The following is a 25410-nucleotide window of genomic DNA, read 5'->3' as shown; positions in this document are numbered from 1 at the left end:
CCATCATGACAAGAGCTATTGAGAAGTGTAGGTAACTCAGAGGTAGTACTAACTAAAGGTTGAAATCAACTACTCGTGGGTCACCTCATGGAAGTGGTGGATAAGGGCAGTTCTAAATGGTACAACAGGGTGCAAGGGACAGAAAGGAACATCTGGGCACAAAAGCTTGTGGAAAGCAGATATAACACTATACAAAGTGGCACAGGATGCTGCTGTCCTGCTCAGGTATCATCAGAGGACTACACCAAAGCAAAACAAGCTCCTCTTTCCAAGGCACGTAGTTCATCCATTGTAAATGCTAAAAATCAAGAACAGAAACCATTCCAAGGCTAAGATATTTAATTCCCCATTCTAATTATCCTTAATTGCTGTTGCAATAGCAAAATTCAATTAGCAACCCTGGCTACCTGTGCCTTGAGCAGTCCTCAGAAATCAAAAGTTTTTTAACACGTGATTTGAAGCTGACAAAATGTCCCAATGATGCAGTCAAACACGGTAAGGAAACCATTTGAAGCATCATCTGAAAACATTTCTCTCCTTAGGGTGTGGTGCTACAACTCTAGCACTAAAGCACATGATCAGTAAGAGTATTCACAGAAAAGTCACCCAGTGAGATTAATGCCTGTGCAGGAACCCAAGCTGGTTAAAAATGTGTTTGCGATGCACTGTGAAAGCTAACACTTAAAGATAATCTTCCTGTCATTTCTATAGGTAGCATGTCAGGTCCTGTCCTTAAATATCTTGTCTATGTGCAGCTCAAGTCGATGCAAACTGTAAACAATCTATCTCTTCCTAACATGCTTTCCAAAAATTAGGTTCATCCCATGTAATACATAGAGAGGATCAACTTGCTGCATGTTTTAAAGACCTTCTTTTCTCCTAAAATAAACAAACTACCATTGCAATACCTGTACCAAAGGGTAATGTCCAGTCTCAGACTGCACACCAACAGCATTTATTTTCACTTCTCTGGGATGTAGTGTGGTAAGAGCCGTGGATTAGATAAACACCTTCAGAATGTGTTATAGAATTGCTCCTCTTGATCTAAAATGTGAAAATCAAGCATCAGTCAACATAAAATAAATGTGATATAGCACAGAGAAGAATAAAGGCTCTAGCACATATGGTACTGTGAGAAATGATTTTCTGTGACAGCCAAGCCTGACAATGAACAGAAGACAAATGAATTTCCTGCACTGCCTCAGTAAGGGTTGCCTGTCCTGTAAAGACTTACATAGAACAAACTGACAAGATCACCTGGAATTACCTAATCTGATCAGTATTACATGTGACAGATAAAACATCTGTTTAAAGAAAATATAATGTACTTATCCATGACTTAGATACTGACCAAAACCAGATCAAATAGTAGGAAACTTGCCTCAAAATTTTATAGCAAATCTTGCAAAGGGCTCTCAAACAATTTATGGTAGTGCAGAGACCCAGACCTCATCACATTTTCTGTTCTATCGATGAGCATGCCACACTTAATTTAAATGTTCTAGTTGTGTGATACATAGAGAAAGGATTGGTAGGTAATTTTGAAACTAAAATAATCTGGAGAAGAAATAGGTGAAATGGGAGATATTCAGAATAATATCTGTCAAGAAAAAAAAATCCATTGTTGATCTATCAGGAGGAAAGGCACTTTAAACGTCACGTCTTGTTCTTTTTGAGAATAAAGTTTCTATCAATGGATTTTAAAATGCCACTTTAAATTTGGAACCAAATTGTCCTCTACAAAGCCAAACATCATTGATTTCAGTACCTGGTGGTTGTAAACAGCAGAAAAATCACAGGTATATGCAAAGGAGAAAATTTGATTTTTCAGTGAAATGAGATGCCCATCAATGAGATTTCAACGAAACATTCATTATTGTCAGAAATACTTCTCAGACTAGCCCAAAACTCATAGATCTTCCCCAAATACATAGATATATCTTGAATCTTGTTTGTTATGGAAGTCTGAATATCCCCTTCTCTTTCAGAATTTGTTGCCTGTATCTTAAAATGTTATAAGAGCTTGTTTCAATTTTGGTGACCGAAAAGCAGAAATTTTTAAGCTGTGTATGCAGGCAGGAGATTCAGAGGGAGAGGACAGCAGTGCAGGGGGAATGGGGCTGGCTGGAAAGGGCTGAGAGCACAGACAGAGGATCACTCTGGTGATAAGGGTGACGTGGCAGATGATGGGAAGTTGCTCCAATTAGGGTATGGGTGTGACAGTGTCAGGGTGACAAGAGGAAAATAACTTTACCAGGCATGCTTGAAATCAACTGGAAGAGAGAAGTCCGTCAGTCAGAATGATGCTCATTATACAGGTTTTGCAGGTATAAGGACTTTGTTTTTCTAGCTGGATACAGCAGGCACAGCGTTCAGGCAGCTGAAATACATCTTCCAAAGGAGGCTGCATAGGAAGCCAAGGGCCCACATAGCCACAAGTTGCCTGAACCCCCTCCAGCTGCAAGCCCAGGAGTCTGCTGAGATAACCACAAACCACAGTTCTGCCTAGTGCACATTGGTTGTAGTTTGGGAGGCAGCATGATTGCAGTGACACTCGGACATCTGCTCCAGTTGCCTCGAAAATCAGCTCCAAGTGATTTAACCAGAATCTGCTAACATGAATCTGGCAGCTCCCTTCTTGTTAAAAATAACAAAACTAATAATGCCCTCCTCCTCTCACTTACGGACACATCTTGAAGCTTTTACTCTTGGCGAGTTAGCGCCTTCAGCAGGACCATTAGGTACAAGTCAGCTGTCGTGCAAATGTCCTTTAACCAGGACCTCCTTCAGGCAGCAGGCCTCCTTTCACCCACAAGCATGGCTACAGCCCCACAGAAACACAGACCAAACACCTCTGTAACTATGGATCATTGCCTTCTTTCAAGATACAGCTGTTCCAGGGGTTCCTTACCGGGATGGAGCATAGGGACTTTTTCAAAGGCTTACCACCTTGACGCCTAATAGAAGATTTCCAGCTGGCAACCCCACCAGACAGAGCTCTGTTTTTTTGAGGTTTTTGGACTACTTACACTCATTCCCAGAGATCTGCCCAGCTAGAGTTGGAAATATGCAGCTAAATCAACTTATAAGAGAGCAAAACCTAAATTGCATTGCTATGCAAAAATTTCCTGTGGAAATGACAGTTTTTTTCAACACAAATTTTACGTGTCACCAATAATCAATGGAAGAGACCACTCTCTGGTGAGTGTGATTTAGAAAAGGAGGGTAATTTAGAAGCTTTGAATTTTACATCTGGAAAAACCTCTCTTTCCATTCCCTGTATGTGTAAGGCATCTGGAGAGACCAGGGAATGAAAGCAAGACAGCAGACACTCTCCTTAGAGTATCAGAAAAAATATTATGAGAATTTGTCCAAAGAGGGCAGTCTCAGGATGCACACCAAAATTTGAACAATAATTATGTTTAACTTTCTCCAATAATTTCCCTAAAAAATTTTAACAGCAAAAGAAAGTAGACAAATGAGTTTATACATTGATCTTCTCGGTAAATAACACATAGAGAGAGGAGGGAACCTGGAATAAATTATTACGAACAATGAAAATTCTTTTTGGGTAAATCTGAAAGGAAAACGTATGCTCTGTTCCACTTGGGAGGATCTGCTTCTTGTCACATATGGCACGAGTTTGCCATGGTGCTTCTTTACTCTTGTAACAAAATAGCTTTGTGAATACCCTGGTCTCCAGAGGCAGACTGTGAAGAGGAACTAGGAATCCTTCAGTTCAGAGCCTGACCCGTCTGATCGGACCCATACACTTCTCTTCAGCAGGAGAAAAGTGTTGTTGCTGCGTTGTCTCAGGCCCTGTACATCAACCCTAATCTTCCTCCTGTTTCATCTTTCTCTGTATTTTTAGTCTGGACAGATCATTCTGTTGTACTTGAAGATTCACACACTCTCGTGCAACTGTTTTATTTCACCCCTCGCTCAGCAAGCCATGCAACAAAAGCCAGAGAAGAAGAGGGAGCTCTGTGTACTGTCAGTGCTACATAGTTCTGACTATTATTTCCGCTCGATGGCTTTAGTTTTATCCAAGGATTATTGAGTTTGGGAATAATGGGAGATTTACATGCTTGCGCACAGGTCAAATGACAGTCAGAATGCACATGTGTTACAATTTCTTCACCTGCAGATTATTCGTGGTGACTGTTATTTTAAAGCTCCCCTAACTGGCAATGGCAGAAATTACTGTTTGAATCCTTCTGTTTGCAGATGGATGCTGATGTCCTCCTCGTGTTCCAGTGGGACATTGCTTTGATATTGAATGATAAATTGTTTCAAATAATATCAGATTAGCTTTTCTGAAAAGCAATTCTTAAATATGCTGAACAGGTCGCTCAAGATCAGTGGAATTTTCTTCCGAATAGCTATTTGTTAAACCAAGACTGTTACCATGCTATCTTGAGTTTCAGATAATCTCTAGCAAATGAGAATCAACTATAATGCCTTCCCCTCTGACCACAGGAACAACTACAAATGCTTTGCCATTATTCCTGGTTTTCCTAAAGGTTTCAGTAATCATTTAGAAAAATTAAAAATGAAATAAACAGAGAGCTATGCTGATTTTTGCTCCATAAAAAAAGCAAAACAAAGATGTGAATTTCACCACCTGTCCTGTAACAAAACAGGGAAAGAAATGACAGTTTTTTCAGCTTCTGAGGAGTTACTGTGACTGCCTGAAATACAGCTGTGAATTCTGGATGTAAATAATGAGAAGACAATGTAGGAAAAAAACCCCACTGCCTTATTGATCAAATTATTAATTTTTTACGATGATGTACACACAGGCAGGCTAAGGAAGCTTATTGACACCTAATTTAATTTTCAAGTTTGTTTAAGTTTCCTAGAACCATATACTACCACCCAGACAAAGATGAAAGTATAGAAAGGATTTGCCATCATTTTTGGGGGTTGAGTATCTCCTTAAAAATATTCACAGTTACATACGATCAAACCTAGTGCCTGCAACACCAACAAAATTCTCTAACTTGGCTTACACAGGGGTAAAAATTAAAAGAATGGTCTCTTCCATCTCCTTAACATGTAGCAATGACTGTGTAGGGAGAGGAAAGAAAACTGGTGATAATCCCAAAATGGGGTTCCTAAATGCATTTACCAGAAGCACCAGGATAATGGGCACTCCAGCTCCGTCAGCTGCACACCAGCAGGGAGCAACCCCTCAGCTCACTTCAGGATCTTTGTCCTTCCTGAGCTAAGTCTTTTGGTCACAGCATAAAGGTAGGTCTCCCCTCTGGAATCTTTTCCTCAGCTCTTCACCCCTTCTATGACTTCCTAAGGATGCAGGATGCATGTCGAGGGACAAGTCTTTGGAACAGGAGCTTGAGAACAGAGGCCTATTCAGTGACCGCAATAGATCAGATGGCTTTTTTGTTTGCTTGATTTTAACAAGGAAGAGCTCTATCATAAATCTTCACTTCAAATTTGATTGCTTTATAATATATCATACTGTGATGTAACTGGCATCTGCACTTGGCTCTTATTAGGTGACGCCATATGGTACAATTAGAAGTGGAGACAGAGAGTGCCATTTAAATAAGTTAAACTCCATTCATCTACGATTAAACCATCCTCATTCATCTGCATGCATTCAAGATTCTAATTTAACCTCTAAAGAGATTCCCATTTGATGCTGTTTATATCTTTTGTAGTTTTGAAAGTCTAAATCACTAAGTTGGACTTCTATTGCAATTTGTGTAAGTTGTTTGTTTGTTCTCTTAGTAACGTGGTGTCAGTCTGTCTCAGGGTTAACTGGATTGGGAAATTGTGTGCAGTTTCCAGCACCCCACGCTCTCATAGCAAGCAAGAGCTCTTTTACACATTGCTTGCCTCTCACTGGGAGATCTACACAATTGAATTAAACTTTGTCTTGTGATACCCACATTCCAACTATGGCACAAAATAAATCCACAGGTTATCAATAAAGGATTTCTAATTGGCAAGACTGTGTTATTTATTCATGGGAAGATAAGCGAGTCCTAGAATGCCTTCTTTCCCAGAAGGTTAGGGGGTTGCACACAACTCACAAATCTTTCTTGATAATCCTTTACTTGAACCAGAAATTATATTATGCTTTTGTTCTTTCATGCCTAAAACTGACCAAGGGGGCAATGATTTATTAAGCTAGAGTCTGGAGTCTCCTGCCACACAACCCACTTAGTCACAGTAATGGCTATGAAACAGATCATGCATTCTAAGATAGGCTATAATTTGTGTTAAAGAAACTTGTCTGTTTCAATTACCAAATTTAATTTGCAGAGCCCTATAAAAGATTATGAAGTAAAAAGAAACAAAGCAGCTAAACTTTAAGTTGTAATGTTATGTGTTACATATATGCACAGAGTAGAAAAGAAAATAAGAATTTGGAATGGACCCAAAAGATAAACCCCAAATGCTTTCACACAATTAAACATTAAGCAGACCCTCGCAAACACATAGCATTCTTCCAGTCTGCAGTTTTACATCCTGAGTCTCTGTTTACAAATAATTGGAGGCAAAGTCAATCATTTGCTTTTATACACTTCCTCAGTGAAAGACTGAAATTGGAGCCCCCTTACAGAAGATGATGCTTTTCTCAAAGGACTGACTCTGGGCTGTAAACAAAGTACCATGCCTTTTTAGATGCTGATTCAGCACATATAAAATTTGAATTTCAGTCTTGTTTATTTCAACTTTCATCCAAGGTTATATGCGTTACAGAGTAATTTAAGTTGGTGCTTAAAACTGTGTTTTTTTGAGAATGCACCAGTGGTGGTGGTGGTGGTGGGATGTCTTCACCACTTTCAAATAAAGGTAGTTTCTCCAGCTACTCCAAATTATTTGGAATATAACAATTCATTAAAAACTCACTTTAGAGACATATCTGGAAAAGATTGAGACAATCTTAATGTTACTTTTCATAGGTTAACACTCCAATCTTTTGCTTTGAAACAATGGATAATAGAAGATATTATCTGTTATGACCATTGCAGTAGATTTCACCAGCTGCTTACTATGGAGATGAAAAAGGAGATGGGGACGAGGCACTTTTGGAAGTTTCTCCAACATAAAGCTATATGTTGACCTCAAATATCACAATAACTTTATGATTTTCTCTTCCTGCGTGAACGTGCAAGTTAGGAGGAGGGTATGTTAATTTTTAAGGAAACAAATGGGAAGGCAGAAAGACAGTGAAAGAACCAAGCAAATCCAAGTGGGAGATGCAAGGGACAGGCATGGCTGAGATGCAGATAAGTGAGGAGAAAGCTCAGCCGCTTCATGGCTAATGGGGGCTGGCACTGGACAGAAACAGCTCAGAGGCAGAGCCCCAGCCAGAAGCTAACAGCCTCACGATGAGGGGATGCTTGCCAGGCTAACTTGGCTCATTTTAAGTGTGAAGGGGCCACTTACTTCCTCTCTCAGAAATCGATTATGTTTCATCAAATTATTTCAATAGCCAGAATCAAGGCTTTCCATCCAAGTTTAATCTTATATAACATTTGCTTGTTCTGGAGAATGAAAGAACTAGATTTAAGTCTCAGTCACACATGTATCAGGCCAGCAGGTCGGGTGGGAATTTTTTTAATTTGCAGCTTTGCAGTTACAATATGTGCCTAAGAAAAGGGAGATGTGGTAAATTTCTGCCGATGCCCACAAGCTCCTTTTGTGATAACTCCAAGCAAACTGCTTCAATTACCTCTATTTCAGCTTGTTCTGTAAAGTAATTACAGCAGTACTTGCTCGCTCTGATGATATTGCAAAGGTAGGCAATACAAACTTTGATCCCTGGACTGCAGCTGCTACTTGTTGAAATTATTATTATTATTCAGCAATTTATTCAGACATAGAAAATTTCTATAAGAAATCTGAGAGGCTGCCAAGCTATTTTGGTCACTTTTAAAATATTTGTGAGGGATAGATGCAGAAAGGAAGAAAGAGGCAGGAGATGAGACAGCTGCAACCACAGCCCAACAACAGCACTGCCTGCTTCACTGACCGGTATTACTCCTGGGTGACAAAGCCCCACAGGACCATACACGCAGAGACACAGTCTTGAACACAAACACATACACCTAATTAATGGCTACACACTTAAAATATTCTTTTCCCATCTCCACTGCTCATTCAGCACCCTGAATTGAGATATAGTTTCAATGTATTTTATAGTAGCTACTTTCTAGAAATTGCCCTGCATTCTTCACAACACGTTATTTCAAAGTAGCACTCTAAAATGCAGAGATTGCTGGATAAGATTAAATGGTTTTGCCAAGATAAAAAAAAAAAATATTACTCTGAATTTTAGACCCAGTAATCTTGTTTCATTTAATGATTGATGAGAGATCACTATTGAAACCTTCAAGTGAGTCAGCAGTGCATGTAGCACAGATGAAGTGTTGCAAGTACAGAAAAACATACACCAGAAAAATGGTCTTGAGACTTCCCATTGAAATATATCCCCTTGCACCTGGAGAGAAAAGGCACAAAGCAGTCATCTGAGGCTTTTCAGAAAGTATTTCCATCACAAGAATTACAACAATAAAAAGATGCTGTTATTAAAATACATAAGCAAAGAAGCAAATTATCATCTTTATCTAGGATCTCTACTATTTAAAGTTAAAGAGGTTTTTGCATCGTAATAGCACAGATATCACTAACCATCTTCAGCTGGCCAAGCTGTGAGGGAAATTCCTGTAATAAAACAGCACCTGTGTGGAAAAGTTTCAGATACAGATGACATATTATCCAAAGGCTCAATATTGACTTGAAGTGTGACCCACAGAAGCAGCTGGCAGGTCTATTCAAGGGATGTTTGTGTCAGAAACTGCAAGATAGGGTACAATATTCATAAGGGGGTTTAGTGAGGTTTTTTTTCCTGCAAATATAATGGTACCAATAGAACTAGGTAAAAATGGCTGCTCTTCACAGGAACAGAGAAGCCTATGTGGAAAAATAGGCAAGGGCCTTTACTAGCCATAAGCTTCTACTTTTCTCTTTGTTTCTGTTTATTTTCCTTGTAGAAATCATATCAAATAAAAGGAAAAAATCCCCATGAATAGACAACATGAATGTCAGTGAACAAACAGCTCCAAGTTATTCAGACAATATTTTAAGATAAAATACTGCAGAAATGAGAATCCATTTTTAATCATAAAAATCTAGGCTATTTTTTTTTTTTTACAGGGTATTATTCTGCCATTTTTATGAAGGTTCTTTTCAGAAGAGAGACTGACTTGGCTGGTCAGAACATTTTTTGATGTCGAAAAGGACATAATTTGTGCTATACAAGTTCTTCTCTGACAACCTCTTGTATGGCAGGTCAACCAAAGACAAATTGTTTATTTCAAGCTCTACCCATACTTGACTGCTGAATGCTGGTCTTGCAGGATCTTGTGGAGGGGAAATGCTCATTTCCCTAAACAGAAAAGGCACCCCCACAAGTTACTGTGGGGCCAACTTTGCACTGAAATTGTTCCATGGAAGTTGATGCTATTTAAAGTGACTACTGACGTAAGAAAATGGACATGCTTTTTGACATTGGTAGGAATCACTCTAGAGATTTTACGGAAGCGTGGTTGCAAATCATGTTACCCTTAAAATCTATTCACTGTCATCTTCAGCCAGTACCAAAATACATTTTAAAGGAAAGACGAAGGTCCTGACAGAATGGTTAGAGAACCCCAGGCAAATACATGAAAGGAAATGAAGACTGAATACTAGCTGGGATGAATGGGCATGCATGAGCAGAAACAGCTAAGTTAAAGGTGCTCAAAAATGGGAGCAGTCCTAAGCAACAGCAAGGGCTGGAGCCCAGGCTCTCTATCTGCTTGGTCCTATCATTCACTAGGTGTCTGTCGAAGTTGGAAAAACTACATTCATTTACACTTGCTACTGATGTGGTAGCATGGATTTAGAAAGGGCTTGAATGGATAAGAAAACAGAGCCATGCAAGCATAACCTGTCAGATTGTGTGAGATGGGCTTTCTAGTTCTGCCTTGGGAAATCTGATGCTTCCCCTTGCTATAATGCTCCCAGACCACAAAGGCAAAGAAAGGTTTTCAGCACTTGGAACCTGTGCTTTGGATAATCAAAGAAACTTTCTCAGACATTAGCAGGAGAAGCAGCTGAGTGCACACAGAAGACATTATTAGGGGACGCTAATTGTCCAAGACAGAACACACACACACAGAGTCTTTTGGTCTCTGGAACCCAGCAGAAACAACAGAACCTGAATGGTGCTGACCAGTTCTGATGCATGAAGAGTTCCCAAGACAAAGGTAACATTTTCCTTATCATTAACTGTTTAGACAATAGTGATCTATCCAGAGGAATAGGAAAAACAGGAGTGAAAAGGAGTTGGGTGGCAAAGAGGGGAAAACCCCAGACTACAGAAGGTGAGAAAACAGAGCTGTAAAACACAAAGCCACCTGATGATATTACAGGGAGCAGTAAGCCCAGTGACACCACCGATCACGAACCACAGAGATCCCTGAGCTACAGCTGACTTGGCTCTGGAAGCGCATGCAGTACGGCACTGCCCAGCTAGCGCTGGAAACAGCACAGAGCATCATCTCTGCACTCACAACAGTTCACCCCCAGCCTGGATTGTCTGGGTGTGGCTTAGAGTTATTTGCATGTACAAGTTACCGGAAAAATATTTACGGCAGGGAAGTTTATGCTTAAGCTTGGACTAGGCTATTGGTTGACACCCTAGAGCAGGGGTCCTCAAACTTTTTAACCAGGGGGCCGGCGCGCGGATGAAGTGGCAGGCAGTCATCTGCGGCTGCTTGGTTCCCCCCCAACCCCTGGCGGGGCGGCGGTGGTCTGTAAATACCGGGGCCCGGATTGAGGACCCTGGGGGACCTTATCTGACCCACGGGCCGTAGTTGAGGAACCCTGTCCTAGAGCCTTTTCTTTGCAACCAACACACAAGTCGTTGTTTCATTCTCTGCAGTGACCATGAAGCCATCCAAATGCCTGGCGTCCTCCTCCGGTGTGCGTAAGGGGGTAGGTTCTCTGTGTTGGCTGCGAACCTTGCAAACCTGCTTTGGCTTACTTTGGCTGAGGGTTAAGTATCTGGGAAGACTAAAATCTTCCCACCAAATGGCTTAAAAGACGCATAGCCTTAAGTTTGCATATGACTTCTTGTGGTGTGCAGCCCAAGCCTGCAATTTTTCTGCCTCCTTTTCTCTCTCTAAAACCCTGGCCAGACCCTGCCTCAGGCACAGCATAACTCTGACTCAAAGAGTTGACTTCTTCCTTTAGCTGATATACACTCAGTACAACTTTGGCATCCTTCAGAGATGGTGTGAATAGCACATTTTCACCTCAGGTCCACCTATCCAAGTGCTGGCTGCCTGCTCCTCTCACCCTCCTCAGACATGCTCCAGCAGGGGCACAGTAGCCAGTACTGAGCTGCTTCCAATTATGTTTTTTCCAGTCTCTCTGCACCCAACTCACTAGACCATTACTTTCATGTCCTTGTCAGATATTCATGACCCTGCCAACAAGAGATTACACCTTATAGGTAATCCGGAGCCATCAGCAAAATACACAGAAGTGGCAGACTTGTAAGAACTGAACTTCACGCTCAACATCCCTTTACTTCCCTATTAAAACAGAGTGGAGAAGTATCTGTAAGACATGCTTATACTTAAACTGCTGATAATTTTTCTGCTCTCAAAACACTTTTCAGTTCAGAGTTTATGTTGCTTCCATTTCATATCCAGAGTGAATATAAACTCAACAAATTCAGCCACTTTTCCAGCAATTTTCTAACTCCTTCAATATTCTTTCTGAAATACAGTACAGCTGTCAGCAATCAGCACAAATAGGTCATGAGCAAAAATAGGATAGCTGTAAATCTAGACTGGTCAAGTCCTGCTCTGGGGCTTTGCAAGGTTTTGAGAGTGCTTTTTTAAATATTTTTTCCTTTTTTTCAGCTCTTTGTGAAAAGCCTGTTTGCTGGAGTTTGTAACATGGATCTTTCACCCAGGAAATCTATTCCATAAAACAGTTTTGAATGTAGATCCATCAGTTTTACTCTGTTGTGTGGTGGGTTGGTTTTTTTCTAAGCAAGTGGGTGCTCAAGTGTCCTGAGCATTGACACTCCTCTACGCTTCTACCACAGAATAAACCTCCAGGTTTCATTCAGCAGACTGCATCCTGACGTTACTCAGTAACTGGCTGAGGAGGGTCAAGTGAAATGGCCATCCAAGTCGATACACCCCCTGTATCACGGTTTGGCTTTGTTGGGTGGGTTGGTTTTTTTTTTCCAACAACTTGAACGATAAACCTGCCCTGTTGAAAGTTCTGCTTCTGCATCTTCAGTAAGAGCTTAGTATTCATGAATTTTCAATGTTATAATTTTGCTTACATTTAGGCATTTCAGGCAAAATACTAAGAATACAAAGTTTTAACCATACGTTGTTAGATTTTCAGAAATATAATTACTAGGACACAATTATCATTGGGACTACAAGAGCTACCAGTACCACAGCAGTTATCAAAAAAGGATCTCAAAGCATATGACAAACCACCTGCTTCCTTCTCCTCCCAAGACAGGTGCTGGAACAGATACTGAAACTTTTCGAAATGAAGTTCATTTGTATTAGCCACCTTCAAAAGGCCTCAACAATAACTCATACCCTAAATCAGGCTTTGATGTACTATAGGTTGCTACATTTGAATTAAACATTCCCCAGTAATGCTCTGCTATTGTTTAGATGAACAATTATGTGCAAATTCATCCCTGCTTCAATGCAGACTCAGTCATGTACAGACAGCTAACTCTGAATAGGTCTCTGCAAGCATAATTATCTAGTCTGATTAGGATATGGATTATGTACTACCATTTTTGGAGCCCTGAAAAAGCAAACTGAAGATTTTAAAGATAAAGGTAATTGACCAGGAGAAGAATGATCATATACCTTTCAACACTCTCTCTATAAAAAAGGAGGCATCATCCCAATATACAAAAGGGGTTTAATTGTACAGTTAATAGACAACACTAGATATTTCAGCCAAATACTTTTTAAGTGCAACAACGTAGAAGGTTTTGTTATGAAGGGAATGCCCTACAAAAATCTGTGAAAGGATCTAGATGTTCCAGAAAATATCCAGAATTACAGATAACAGTATCTATAATGGTATTGCATTGTTTGCCATTACTGATGCTATTTGGCTCCCCGGTACCGACAGTTTTTCTTTCAGGCCTCTCATTCTGATAACACAATACGATTCCTAACAGTTACTCGGTGATGTAATTGATGTTAAATGATGTGGCTAAGCTTTACAAGCACAAAGTGTTATTTGGGGTGAAAGCAAGTGGTGTCAAAGGAAGACTCCACTGCAAAGATTCTATGGGAGAAAATACCGCAAGAATGTAAGAGGGTCAGTTCTGTGGAATGAGTTTACAATCCCCAATTTATGCCATGTGTCATGAGGCTTAAGTTTATTAGTGTGTGTAAAGACTTCAGGATGATTTCAGATTAAAGATTACTAAGCAGCAAATGAAGCACAGCTAGCATATCTCTGGTACAAATTTCTAGAGACATTCAACACTATCCACCTTGCAAAAAGGTACAGTTCTCAACCAGTGGTAGTGAAGCCTGAGTTACTAGAGATACACCAACCCCAGAAGCCACAAATCAGCAACACAAGGAAAAATCTATGGTATTTTTCACTTTTAACACCATCACAATGTATACTTACTAGTTTGCTGTTGTATAAATGGTGCAGAAGTTGCACCTGAGCTGACATCCTGACAGAAAATAAGACATATGGAAAAATGCCATCTTATCACAATAAAATAAATGTCATGTTTTGCTGCCCTGTACAATCTTTCCACATTAACCATTTTCAAACTGTATTTGGATCCAATACTGCTTAATATTTGGGCATGGGATGCAATCCCAAAAAAGAAATCTTAAGGAATTCAACACAAGATAGTCATATTCAGGAAAAGCGTGTACCAAAATCCTTCGAAGTCTACTACAACATAAAAGGTATTTACTTTTGAAATATCTGCAAGTGCAGTTCTATTGTCCAAACTCAGTGCTGGGAATGGAGGATACCAATGGTTGTAGAAAATGCTGCTGCTTCTATTTATTTTTTAGTATTTTCTAACTTTTTTATTAAATGAGGAAGCAATATGAAGGAGAAATGTGACTGGGGTATAAAAGGGGAGCTTGAAAATGAGACATTTTACCATCTGAAACCTCTATCCCTCCAATGTTTTCCAATACCATGGGGGAATCAAGGCCTGAACCAGTGAGATGCCTCAGCTTCTTTCAGCAAATGCTAGAAGCAATGAAGGTTCTCAGCCTTCAGTAGGAGTTCAGAACCTGATGGGATGTAATGCCCATCATGCAGATGATATTTCTGAGCTGTGGCTCACTGCAGATGTATCCTGAAAGAGTGTTCTTATCCCAGCAGTAACTAATGTCATATGAGGCAGGATTATATAGCTTCAAAATAAAGCGTGCTCTGTTGTCCTCTAGAATATTAACCACATCTTTGGTTTCTGTTCACATAACTGTACAAGTCTATGTCAAATTTGGCTTCTACTTGTATGAATCTATGAAGAATTTGCATTGGAGGGCCTGCACACGTCCTGGATCACTACAGAAAGACCGTACTAACTACTTCCAACACAGAGTCACTGAAAGTTGTTGTAGGTAGAAAGTCAAGGACCTAATTCTGCTTCCAGTTATAAACATCCAAACCCCACTGTCTCTGGAGCATGACTTCACCCTAAGGTTTGTTTATGAGAGCACACGTTGATCAGGTGAGCAAAATGCTTAATGCTGCATGGTAACCAGATCAGAAGGATAAAAGTACAATGCACGATAAATTTGCTGAATGCAAGCCTGACTTATTCAATCCCCCTTCTCCAGAAGAATTTCCTCCATACTGAAGCAAAGCAAAGACTAACAACAGGATGTAAAAAGGAGGGCTGGGGGAGAAGTTTTGCTAGCTGAAGGAAGTATGCCACCTCAAGAAGAGCAACTGCACAACAACCAGCTGAAGTGATTTCAGAATCTAATTACTTACAGAGAGCTTCTTTGGATACACACTATATGTCCAAGGTGATGAAGAAGAATCCTTAGAAGGGCATTTAGAAAGAGCATTCAAATTGCACATACTTGGAGTTAGTATCTACAGACTTAATTTATTATGGTATTATAGCAATTGGGCATAAAATAACACCCAACACTATCATCTGTTTCAATATTTACCCTTCCAGCAGTACTGAAGGAATGAAATTAAATGGTTCCAGTTTCCTGATGTTTACAATACACTTGAAAGCACTGGAGCACTTTTCACTTTCAAAACAAGTGATGCACACCATTCCTGAGGAGCGCAAGTATGCTGTCACGTGGCTACACTATCACAGCGATACATCTGAAATGAAAATTAGAGGCCAGAATAACCAGAGGCAGAATATCATTTTAGGGAATTCTTTCATCCACTGCAGTCTGGCACTTGAAAGAAATTGTTTTGGTACCAAAGGCTTTGGCAATGCCACCTCACTGACAAAAGTCAAATCATCTTATCCAATACTTGACTGGGTAATCAATAATCCTAGCCAGAAAGGGTTTGGATTACTACCCCCACTTTGTTTCTGCTTTTATCTTTACTTCTAAAATTGAAATCCAGGAGCTCTTCAGAGAAGATTTCATTCTGACAGATAAAAGGAACGTGATGTTTCCCTGTCAGGGTTGGAGGATTAAAGACAGGATAACATTAGGAAGCATCTCTGCACATAGAGCAACCCACCAAGACAGAAATCTGCATCCGTACATTGTCGTTAAGGAAAATTATGGTGACACATCACTGTGAGAAATCAAATATTGATGGAGAATGCATCTCTTGTCTTCAAAATAAAAGTCATCTAAATCAGAGGAGGGACATGCATTATTCTGTTATCTCAAGCCCCAAGGTAGCACATGTGTGCACACACTCACATACAGGTATATGTAAGGCTTAGCTCTCATGCATTTAACCTTCATCTCTCACATAACAAATTTCACCATACAAATACACCAAATACACATATTTTGAAGAAAAAAAAAATTACAACATACCTAACAGGTGAAACAGTCCCTTGCAAATCAATGTCAGGTGAAAGATCCATCTCAAGAATGTTGCATTTTTGTGTAACGACTTACAGGGCATTTCAAAGGTTGACACATTTTAAATTCCAGATTAGGACCTGCTAAAACTTGCTATACACAGTGGGTCTCTGGTCTCAGAATTACTGACTTGTTTCCTAATACACAGTTGCCCTGACTTCTCCACCAGAATAGCAGGCAGCCAAAGAAACAAGGACAAGATTGGGTTTACATTTGTGATCTTACTCTGTTCTTATACTGGTAGGCATTTAAACTTACAGAGAAGAGACACAAAACACCGTAATTATTGATGAGTGAAGGGGAAGGGTAGCAACTGTGCTTTCTGAAAGTCCCAAATTCTTTTAACATACTACACTTGGGGCTTCTTCCCTCTTCTTTTTCCTGCAGTACTTTCTGAACCATCACTTCAAAGGCTGTTGTTTAGCTTATATCATAAACATCATTTTCTCCTGCCCTCAGGACATCGTCAATCCAAGGGAAGATACACCAGTGTGCTGTTGTCAGGGACACAGATGGTTGAAATCTGCACATCGATTCCACTGAATAGTTTTAATGTGGGATAAAGTAACGTAGCCCAGAATGAACTTAATGTAAATGAGAAAACAAAGAACAATCCTTCCTGTGCAGATTCAAGTAGCACCTAATATTCAAGAGCAGTAATCTTAAAGTCACAGGCAGCACCTTCTTTTTCAACGGTTCTATCTAGGATGGGTGCATTGATAAAAAGTATCAGTTCAGTCCCAGAGTTGCAAAACTCATATGGAGATGTTGTGTATGAAAAGCTATGCAGGGTTTTAGGAGGGCCATAGGGTTGATACCTGCTGTTTGATCTGTGCAATTTATTCCAGCAATAGCAATGAAATGCTCGAAAAGAAAAGGTGCAGAGCTGGGCTCAAGTACAAGCTGAAGTCTACAGCGTCACTGAGGACCGAACAGACAGACAACATGCATTTTATACCAGCTGCCTTTCATACAGGAGGGCAGCCTTAAACCCTTCCCTGCTCCTACACACCAGGATCTTTGTCCTTTTTGTGCCATTATTAACCTTACTAAACTGTTCCCTCTCCTGTCTTCGGTAACTCTGGAATACAAATGAAAGCCAGAGGGAGAGACACGTAAGTAAGAGCCAGGAGAGATACAGAGTGAAACCAAGAGGAAGCAGAGAAAAGAGCAGGGAAAGCCACACATCACAGATGCAGTACCCACCTACAGCAATTGCACCAGATCATAATTAAACTTTTTAAAAGGAATGTATAAGAGAGATACCAGTAGGAGAGCTAAATGCTGCCAATATAAAAATCTATCTTCAGCACAGGGAAGAATTTAACAGAAAGCTCAGGTCAATGCTACAAGGACCACGAGCATGGCCACTATCCACCTTCCTCTGAGGAGACAAAGGAACACACAAAGATATATTTCCCTGGTAAAACAAATGCTGCAGATGTCTTAAATGTGGAAAGGATAGAAAGGCAAGTTGCAGAGGGTGTGTGTGTGCAGGCACACCCCAAGCAGCAGCATCAGATTAAATTTATAGGGCATGGGAGATGCTAACAGAGGGGACTCTGGAAGAGAAACATGAATGACTTTGATAGCTAACCCTTAATTTAACTCAGTGACTTAATGAGAGGAAAAGAAATGACAGAGAAGGGAAAAACAACAGGACAAAAAGGAATGAGTCAAGTCCCTTATACAGACAGACTATTAACTTAGCAGGAAGCTAAATACCATACGTGCTGGAGACAGAACCTCACTGCTGTGGCTCCTACTTCCAATTATTGTACAAACCCTCTATTCACATTAGTGGTCCCACAAAAATACCAGCTGACTTGCCACAGATGTGGTTCATTCATCTGTTTCACATGAAGTTACAGAGTGAACAAAACTTCTTTGGCCAAATGGCCTCACAAAGAACAGTAGACTACAAACAAGAGTGAAGCTGAATAGCAAACAGAAATATTTATATTGAAAAAACAAATCTGTGGATAAATAATGCACTCTTTAAAACATACACTATTGTGACTAGAGACAGCCACAGACATGAGACGTACATGAAGAAGGGCCAGATCTTCTGCTGCAATGTTACACTACACCATTTTATACCCTCAGGATATGACTTTCATATTTTTACTTTCGCATTTAGGGCACTCAAATCACAGCCAGCTAGAGGGGCTCTGGTGCCCCGCCGTGCCAGCAGGACGTGGTTGGCCAGCCGTGGTCAGGGAACAAACGCACGGTGCCATAGCCACACCAACAGAGCCACGTGCCAAACTGTAAGCATGCCTCTAGGCATAGGCTGTTTAAGCGTAGACTCACTTTGCAGGAAAAACAGACTGATTTATGGATGGCAGGGACCACAACACAGCCCTATCCTTCCAGAAGCAGGATAGAATCTTTGATACTTTACACATAAATTTTAAACTGTGCACACCTTCCAGGTATCACTACGTTTGGGGCTTTGTTCCATTCTGGCTTTTTGAGTCTTCAGTATGGTAATTCCCTGTGTTAAATAATCCAGGCTCAGGTTCCAACATCACACAGGCACTTTTTGTACAGATGAGCTGCAAACTTTGGTGCCAGGCTCATCTGGCCGCATAAACCCACATCTAAGACCAAGTCTCCGTCCTGCCTCCCCGATTACCTACGAGGGCATCCCTAACCAAGTGCTTGAAACTCTCTTGCCTTGAGCAAAGCCACAATCCAGGCAGATCAGTAGAGAGAGGAACAGCAAAGGACAAATACTCATTTAAGTTCCTTTTTAAAAAGGTGTGACCTGGCAGGAATTGTCTGAGATTGTAACCAGCTAAATCCAGCTAGACACACAATAACAACAACAGGTTTGCCTGGAATATCTATTAATCAAAAGCCCATTAATAATCATGGCCCACCATACTTTCCTGACATTGTACTGCCTTATGTTCCAAGTCACTCATTTAGATCCACATCTGTTGACCTGCTGGTATGCCCTAAATATCAATTTGAAACCATCAGATCCAGAGCCTCTAGCAATTATCCTCCACCATCATTATAATTAATCTTTCTTAGTTTGTATAGCATCTTTGTAGTAAAATGCTTTCTAGAGAAGAGACATTTCTGGACGGCAAGAAAACTGGCATGCTATCGGTTATTTATAACGAATAAAATTTAGTACAAATTAAATGCCCCAAATAAAAACAAAACCATCTGAAAACCACAAAATAAGACTAAAAAAAAATCAAAACCAAATTTATATATGCATTCAGAAAGAATATAATTCAGAGAGAGATTACAGCAATAAATAAATGTGTAATTACATAAAAAAATAGTATGTAGATAATGATACTTCAGCTTTGCCACATTTTGTCAGAGATGCTGCACATCTGTGGACAATGTCCCATGTCACATTTTATGATACTAAGGCACAAAAAAGTCAAAGGTCAAACATCAAAATGGGGCGTTTGCTTCTTTGTCTCTCATCTTAACCTCAAATCTGTTAAATCAAACCCTGAAATCCTAATAGGATATCACTTATACAAAATTTCAGAGCAAGTTCAATATTATCTCAGAAAAATTTGAATCCCAAATCAACGAGACAGAATCTTAAAATGAAGCAAGGCAAGGAATGAAGACATAGCAATTATAAGGCTTATCTGTGTGTTTGCATTCTTACCCTGAAACAGTCACAAGCAATTTCTATATGAACTGTATGTCAATGTAGAGACTCAACTATTTAGCAAATTATTTTATAGTGGCATGCATAATTTCTCCCATGTATATAATAACTTTGGTACATAAACTGTGCATACTAGTTGTATATGTGTATATACTAATTGTACACAACAAAACAAGTTTTGGTAGTAGAGTTAGTGACAGAGTTGCAGCACTTGCAAACTGCTTATCACACTTGTCAAATTTTGCTGGGAGGTGCCAATGGTCTATTTACTTTCCAGTTTGCCTGTAAATCAGTACAACACTTTTGGCTTCCATAGTTCTTGCTGATTTCTGGCTAACACCTTTTACACAACGTGAAAAAAACCACCAAACTTAAAACCCAAAGCAAGGCACATGAGACCATTATTTTGGTTTCCACATCAGCACTCAGAGACAGGATGCATGGGTTTTACAGCTACTTCTACGAACTGAATTATGCCATACTGCCTGCTCACACCTACATACTATGCAAAGTAGGGTCCTATAGAGGAAAAATGACACACTATAATTGTAAGTGGATTGCAGTGTCATAATAGCAATGCTGGAAAGGAAACAATAAAGTTAAAGGAGTCCCTTTCCTCACACAGCTCATCTGCTTTGTGGTACATGTAGGACAGACTCCAGAAGCTAGAACAACATCCTAGCCCTGCAAGAGAAGTTACACACCAAGTGCAGGGATCAATGCAGTCTGCAGTTATTACTGCTGCTCCTGGTGCTGCGTGGTGCTGGAGCAGGACCAGGGCTGCACAAGGCCTGAATGCAGTTGCTGCTTTGACCTTCCCCCAGTAACATCTGGAGGTCCACAGCTGAGAGACAGGGGATGTCAATTTTCCAATGTTCTTTCTTTAGAAATGGAAAAAAGAAAGAAGCATTTCTCCAGCTCATGAATTTTCTTCCCAACAGATTTCAACTGTTGCCTGCAAAAATTCACACATTTATGCAAATATTAAAAAAAAGGTCAACAAATAAAAGAAAAAATACTTCTCTTCAGATGCAAGCTCGCATCAATTCCAATATTAAACAAATCAGCTGCAGATGTACTTATTCTAGAGCAGTATTTAAAAAACTGAAAGATGCCAATCCAAAGGAGACATTTCATGCTGAGGCTTCTGCACATGCAGAATACTTTTTTAGATTTCTCTCTTCTAGCTTAAGCCCACGACGTTCTCTTTAAGCTTACTGCTTCTGACAATATATTTGCAAAAATGTGTGACAACACAAATTGCACAGTATATAAGTAGCACTATGAAAAAAACTGCATCAGAACCTGGAGAGGAAAACTTGAAAGCTTTGAGTTCTACAACTAACTCAAAACCTGCAGCAGCTAAAGGAATAGCAGTCAGAGGAGCTTGTGTTTTCATTTATGAGGGAGTGAAATTTATTCTTTTGATTTGGAGGTGCTGAAGGCAGAAAATTAGATTCCTTTTTCCTCAAAGCATCTTTGCCACTCCACTGTTTGACAGAAATCTACTGGACTCTAGGAAATGTTTAATCTGCTTTTTTGGAAGATGGGCAGATGTGACTGCTGGTAGCAAGTCAGACACATCCTAAACTACTGTAAACCTATACAGCTCCGCTGATTTTATTAGGATTAGATGTACCAAATAATTTGTCCCATACAGTTTCTCAGTAGAGAGTCCAGAGTACATACTCTGCTGGAAGTGGTCCACACTAAACACTGACCTCACCAAAAAGCATCAGGATCCCTATATCGTTCCTGAGGGCTAATGGAAACAAGCAACCAGCACTTAACATGCTTCTCATATTTTTGCAGCGAAAATGTCAATTGTGCCTGTTTAATCAGTAAAAAGTAAACTTATTAACCAACCTGAACTGAAATAAATAGTGAAATGATTTACATGAAAGCTGTTCCAGGCACAAATTTGTGAATAAATGGGGGCTGTTTAAAAGAAAAAAAGAAGCCTTCTGTTTTCTTCACTCCTGGCCACATGCTATCAAGATGTGATCAAGGTGCATTGTAGCTGGCTGTCTCCAAGCAAATTACAGTAGGGGCTTTAGAGTCTTACTTACAGCTGACATGTAACTTCATCAATCACATTTGTTTTCAACATAAATTACTGAAATCCCAAGATGCTTTATGGTTCACCATACTTCACACATCCCTGCTCCCCTTTTCTAAAATTTCTTCAGTAATAGAATATACATGAGGAAGAAAAAAGTTTAATCTGTATTGGTTTAAATGCATAGCTTGTCAAAACAGGTTTTCCCTCCAGCTGACATTGAACTTTGTAATTATTCCTGAATGTTGTGTTTTAGAGACTGTCTCTGTGCTAATTTTAGGGAGATTGTTTTTTCTACACCCTAACTACAATGCCTGCCTCTCTCTGAATAAATAGGAATACCGGTCGTTTTTTAGAAGACATGTCTCTCACCCCCTTCACCTTCTTTCTCTCACATTTTTTATTCAGGTATTTTAGTCCGCAGTTTTGTGGAGGCAAACTGCCATTTGACTTTGAGGAGCAAAACCTCAAGGATAAGGACAAAAGCACAAGGTGAAATGCTCATGCACATCCTGAGTTTGACAACCATGTTCTGCAACTGCACTCTAGTACACAGGCCAGATGCGCGTTCTAAGTGAAGCAGGGGTTCAGGGAGAAGGGAGACCTTCCCATCTCTTAAGGTCTTGGCCATCGCTCTCTTTCTACTCCGAGCACAAACACCTGAAAGGGCTACTTATAGAACAGCCCTGTGGATAAAGCACTGACCAAGGAAGTTAGTAGACCTGGGTTCAAACCCCCCACACCTTACTCCCAGGAGACTGTTCTGCCTGCAAGGCCGTTGAAGCATCTTAAATGGGGCCATACCTCTTCCTGAAAGTGTCCTGTGCAGCCAAAACACACAGGAGGTGGCAAGACAACAAGCCATGGTACAGGCTAGTGTTGAGGGCACACACCTGAGTGGGACAGCAGAGTGTGAAACATGAGTGAAAGTTGAAACAATTGACTAAAACTACAAAGACTTAACTCCTGCAAATGAAAGACCATAATCCTGATGCAGAGTACATTACAGAGCCCATACCAAGTTTGCTTAAATTCAGTACAGACGTAAACTACGCCTAGACTCAAAAGTAAAAATTTCAAAATGAATACACCTTTTTTTTAAAAAAAAAACCCACAACCCAAACACTGAGATGTCTCTGTGATTGAAGGCATAATGTAAGTGCATAATTCAAGCTGAAAGCCAGGAGGATAACACTAGGCTGCAAATTATCGAATGCGTTGTGAAGGATACTCTTGGAAAACGCGAATATACCAAGAAATGTATTAGCTCATGTATAATCCCCATTAGAAGCCATCATCCCTGTGCTACAGGGCTGCGCTGCAGCTTTTGTGACATCTGCATTAGTCAAGCAGGTGAAAGGTCACCATAAGAATGATCCTAGTATAATATTCAGATTTAATATTGCAAAATTAACATTCTTAAAGGCTAAGCAAGATAAGCTGATTACAGTAAATGGCTTTCCCTTTCACACATTTGTGTAGAGAATGAAGTCACACCAGAAGAGAGAAGAGATGGTTTACAGAAGAGACTGCTCACTGGCTGGAAAGAAGAGCAGAAATACGTGTGTGTGAACTGCTTTCCGCAATGGCACAGTCTTCTTTCGATTTAAAGCTACCTTTTGTGTCAAGCTGTGAAGAAAGGGTCCACAAGGTATCAATACATCAGCATTTGGTTCTCTTCGTGACCTTTCAGAGGTGAGCCCATCTACCCAACTAGGCAATTTCCCCTCTCCCCTCGCATTCCCCAAGAGGCAGCTGTTGGGATAATCACCTCCTTCAAGATCCTGGAGACTAAGAAAACACAAATAATGCACTAGGCCAGCAGTTCAGCACTCTCCTTCAATTACCAATATACGTAAGTCAGGAGAAGCAGGCAATAAAATATCCACTTTACGGTAGACTTTAAGAGGCAGAAAAAACAAACCCACACATACACCCTACTCTCCCCCACCATATAAAAGTACAAATTTGTTCTCCCCCCCTTTCCCCTCAAAACATCATCTAGCAAGGAAAACTTTTTAAAAGGAACAAAACGTACATTCCTCCTTAGACTCTTCTGTATCAGAAGGGAAATTTATCATTCTGCGTGCCTCAGCAATATTTTCTGCTTCAGCCTATATGCTTTCAAATACCCTTCCAAACATAAAAGCAAAGCATCGATGAAAAGAAAATTGATGTCCCAATGAGCAAGAGCTCTTGCAGTGATTACAACCAAACAGCAATTGGCATGAACAGAGCCAACACTTAATACCATTTTAAGGTATAATTAAAAAGGAGAGCTGCTCAGAAAGGGCTCTTTACTATAAAATATGGCAGATACACACTACAAATACTCCACCAGCTTCTTCCCATGCAGTGGAAGCCTAAAAACCTTCAGATGAAAATGTATGGTGGGTCTGCAGAAGCCCTTTACAATAACACTTAGGGGCCTTTCAGCACATAATAGACTTTGGCACCCTGCTCTCCCTGTCATTAAGGGTGGCACCAGGAAGATTTAGAGCTGGAGTTTGCCTCCTCCCTATCTCTCAAAGCAAGTGCTATAAAAGGTTGGGGTACTTCCACTCCATGTCTGGTCACAGTCTGATTTAGGGGCATTTGATAGGAGGACAAATAAAAACAGATTTGTTGTTAGATGCCTTGTCTCCTGTTGTAGAGCTTGAGTAATACTGCAGTTTAAAAGGAGCTGTGGAGTCGAGGGGAAAACCAGAGCAGTTTAGCAGCAGAGCATGGTAACTGCAGAGATATGAGCTATTTCACTGAATGAAATAGGGACTTCACTGCCAGGAATTTACCGTTGCAAAGCAAGGAGATATTCAGTTGTCTGGGGTTTGGTACAGTTCTTTATTTACACAAGAGTCAGCTGCAGCTGGAACTGGATCCGATTTTCCCTGCAAAGCCTGGGATCTGAGTATAATCTCAATGCGTGTGAGTACTTGACTGCACAACTAGTGAAAACACAGGCATCACAGCCAACTGTCAAGAGCAAAGGTGCGTAATAACATTGCATAGGAGACTCAGCAAGATGTGCCCACACATCTGATTGCTCGGTCTTAATGCTAAACTGACAACCCCCTCAGGCACACCGAGCCCTCTTTTCTTCTTTCAGGACAAACATATTAATCTCAAGGTGTGGAAGCCAGGAACGGCTTTTGCAGTGTAGAAAAGCCCTTTATACAAACTATCAAGGTCTTTCAGCTTTGGCACCTGGCTCTCCCAGTCATCACTGGTGGCACCCAGAAGATTTAGAATTGTCTCCATCTTTCACAGGGACTGCAGAAAATCTGTAGTTAATTAGCAGCTTTAGTCTCTCAAAGCCATTTGCTGCAGCCAGCCTGCAGGAGACAAGTCTTCCCACTCATCTCTAACCCTTCAAATACAAATAGCGCGGTTTTCCATGCTAGAAGCCCAAGGAAAAGCTTACCACCATCAACACCAGTGTTTAGTGAGGCACAAAGTAGGATTGCTGCATCACAGAATTGCTGGAGGAAAATCCTAAGGTGGAATTTTCAACACCCAAGAGAAAATCAGCTTTCTGTGGATCAGCAAATTAAAATGCT

General features: G+C 40.4%; 1 long non-coding RNA gene across 3 annotated transcripts in view; it reads right to left on the bottom strand.

The window, feature by feature from the left end:
- LOC308070013 overlaps window positions 1-25410 on the bottom strand; it is a 166562-nt gene that overhangs the window by 128416 nt on the left and 12736 nt on the right. For all 3 annotated transcript variants that reach the window (XR_013930588.1, XR_013930589.1, XR_013930590.1), the window contains exon 1: window positions 1-25410. This exon is cut by the window's left edge; it is cut by the window's right edge and continues 12736 nt beyond it. This is a non-coding gene — a long non-coding RNA (uncharacterized lncRNA).

This window comes from Falco punctatus (assembly GCF_963210335.1).
Source record: "Falco punctatus genome assembly, chromosome: 9".
NCBI lineage: Eukaryota > Metazoa > Chordata > Aves > Falconiformes > Falconidae > Falco > Falco punctatus.
The sequence above is the reverse complement of the archived record's forward strand: the minus strand, read 5'-3'. Positions and strand labels throughout refer to the sequence as shown.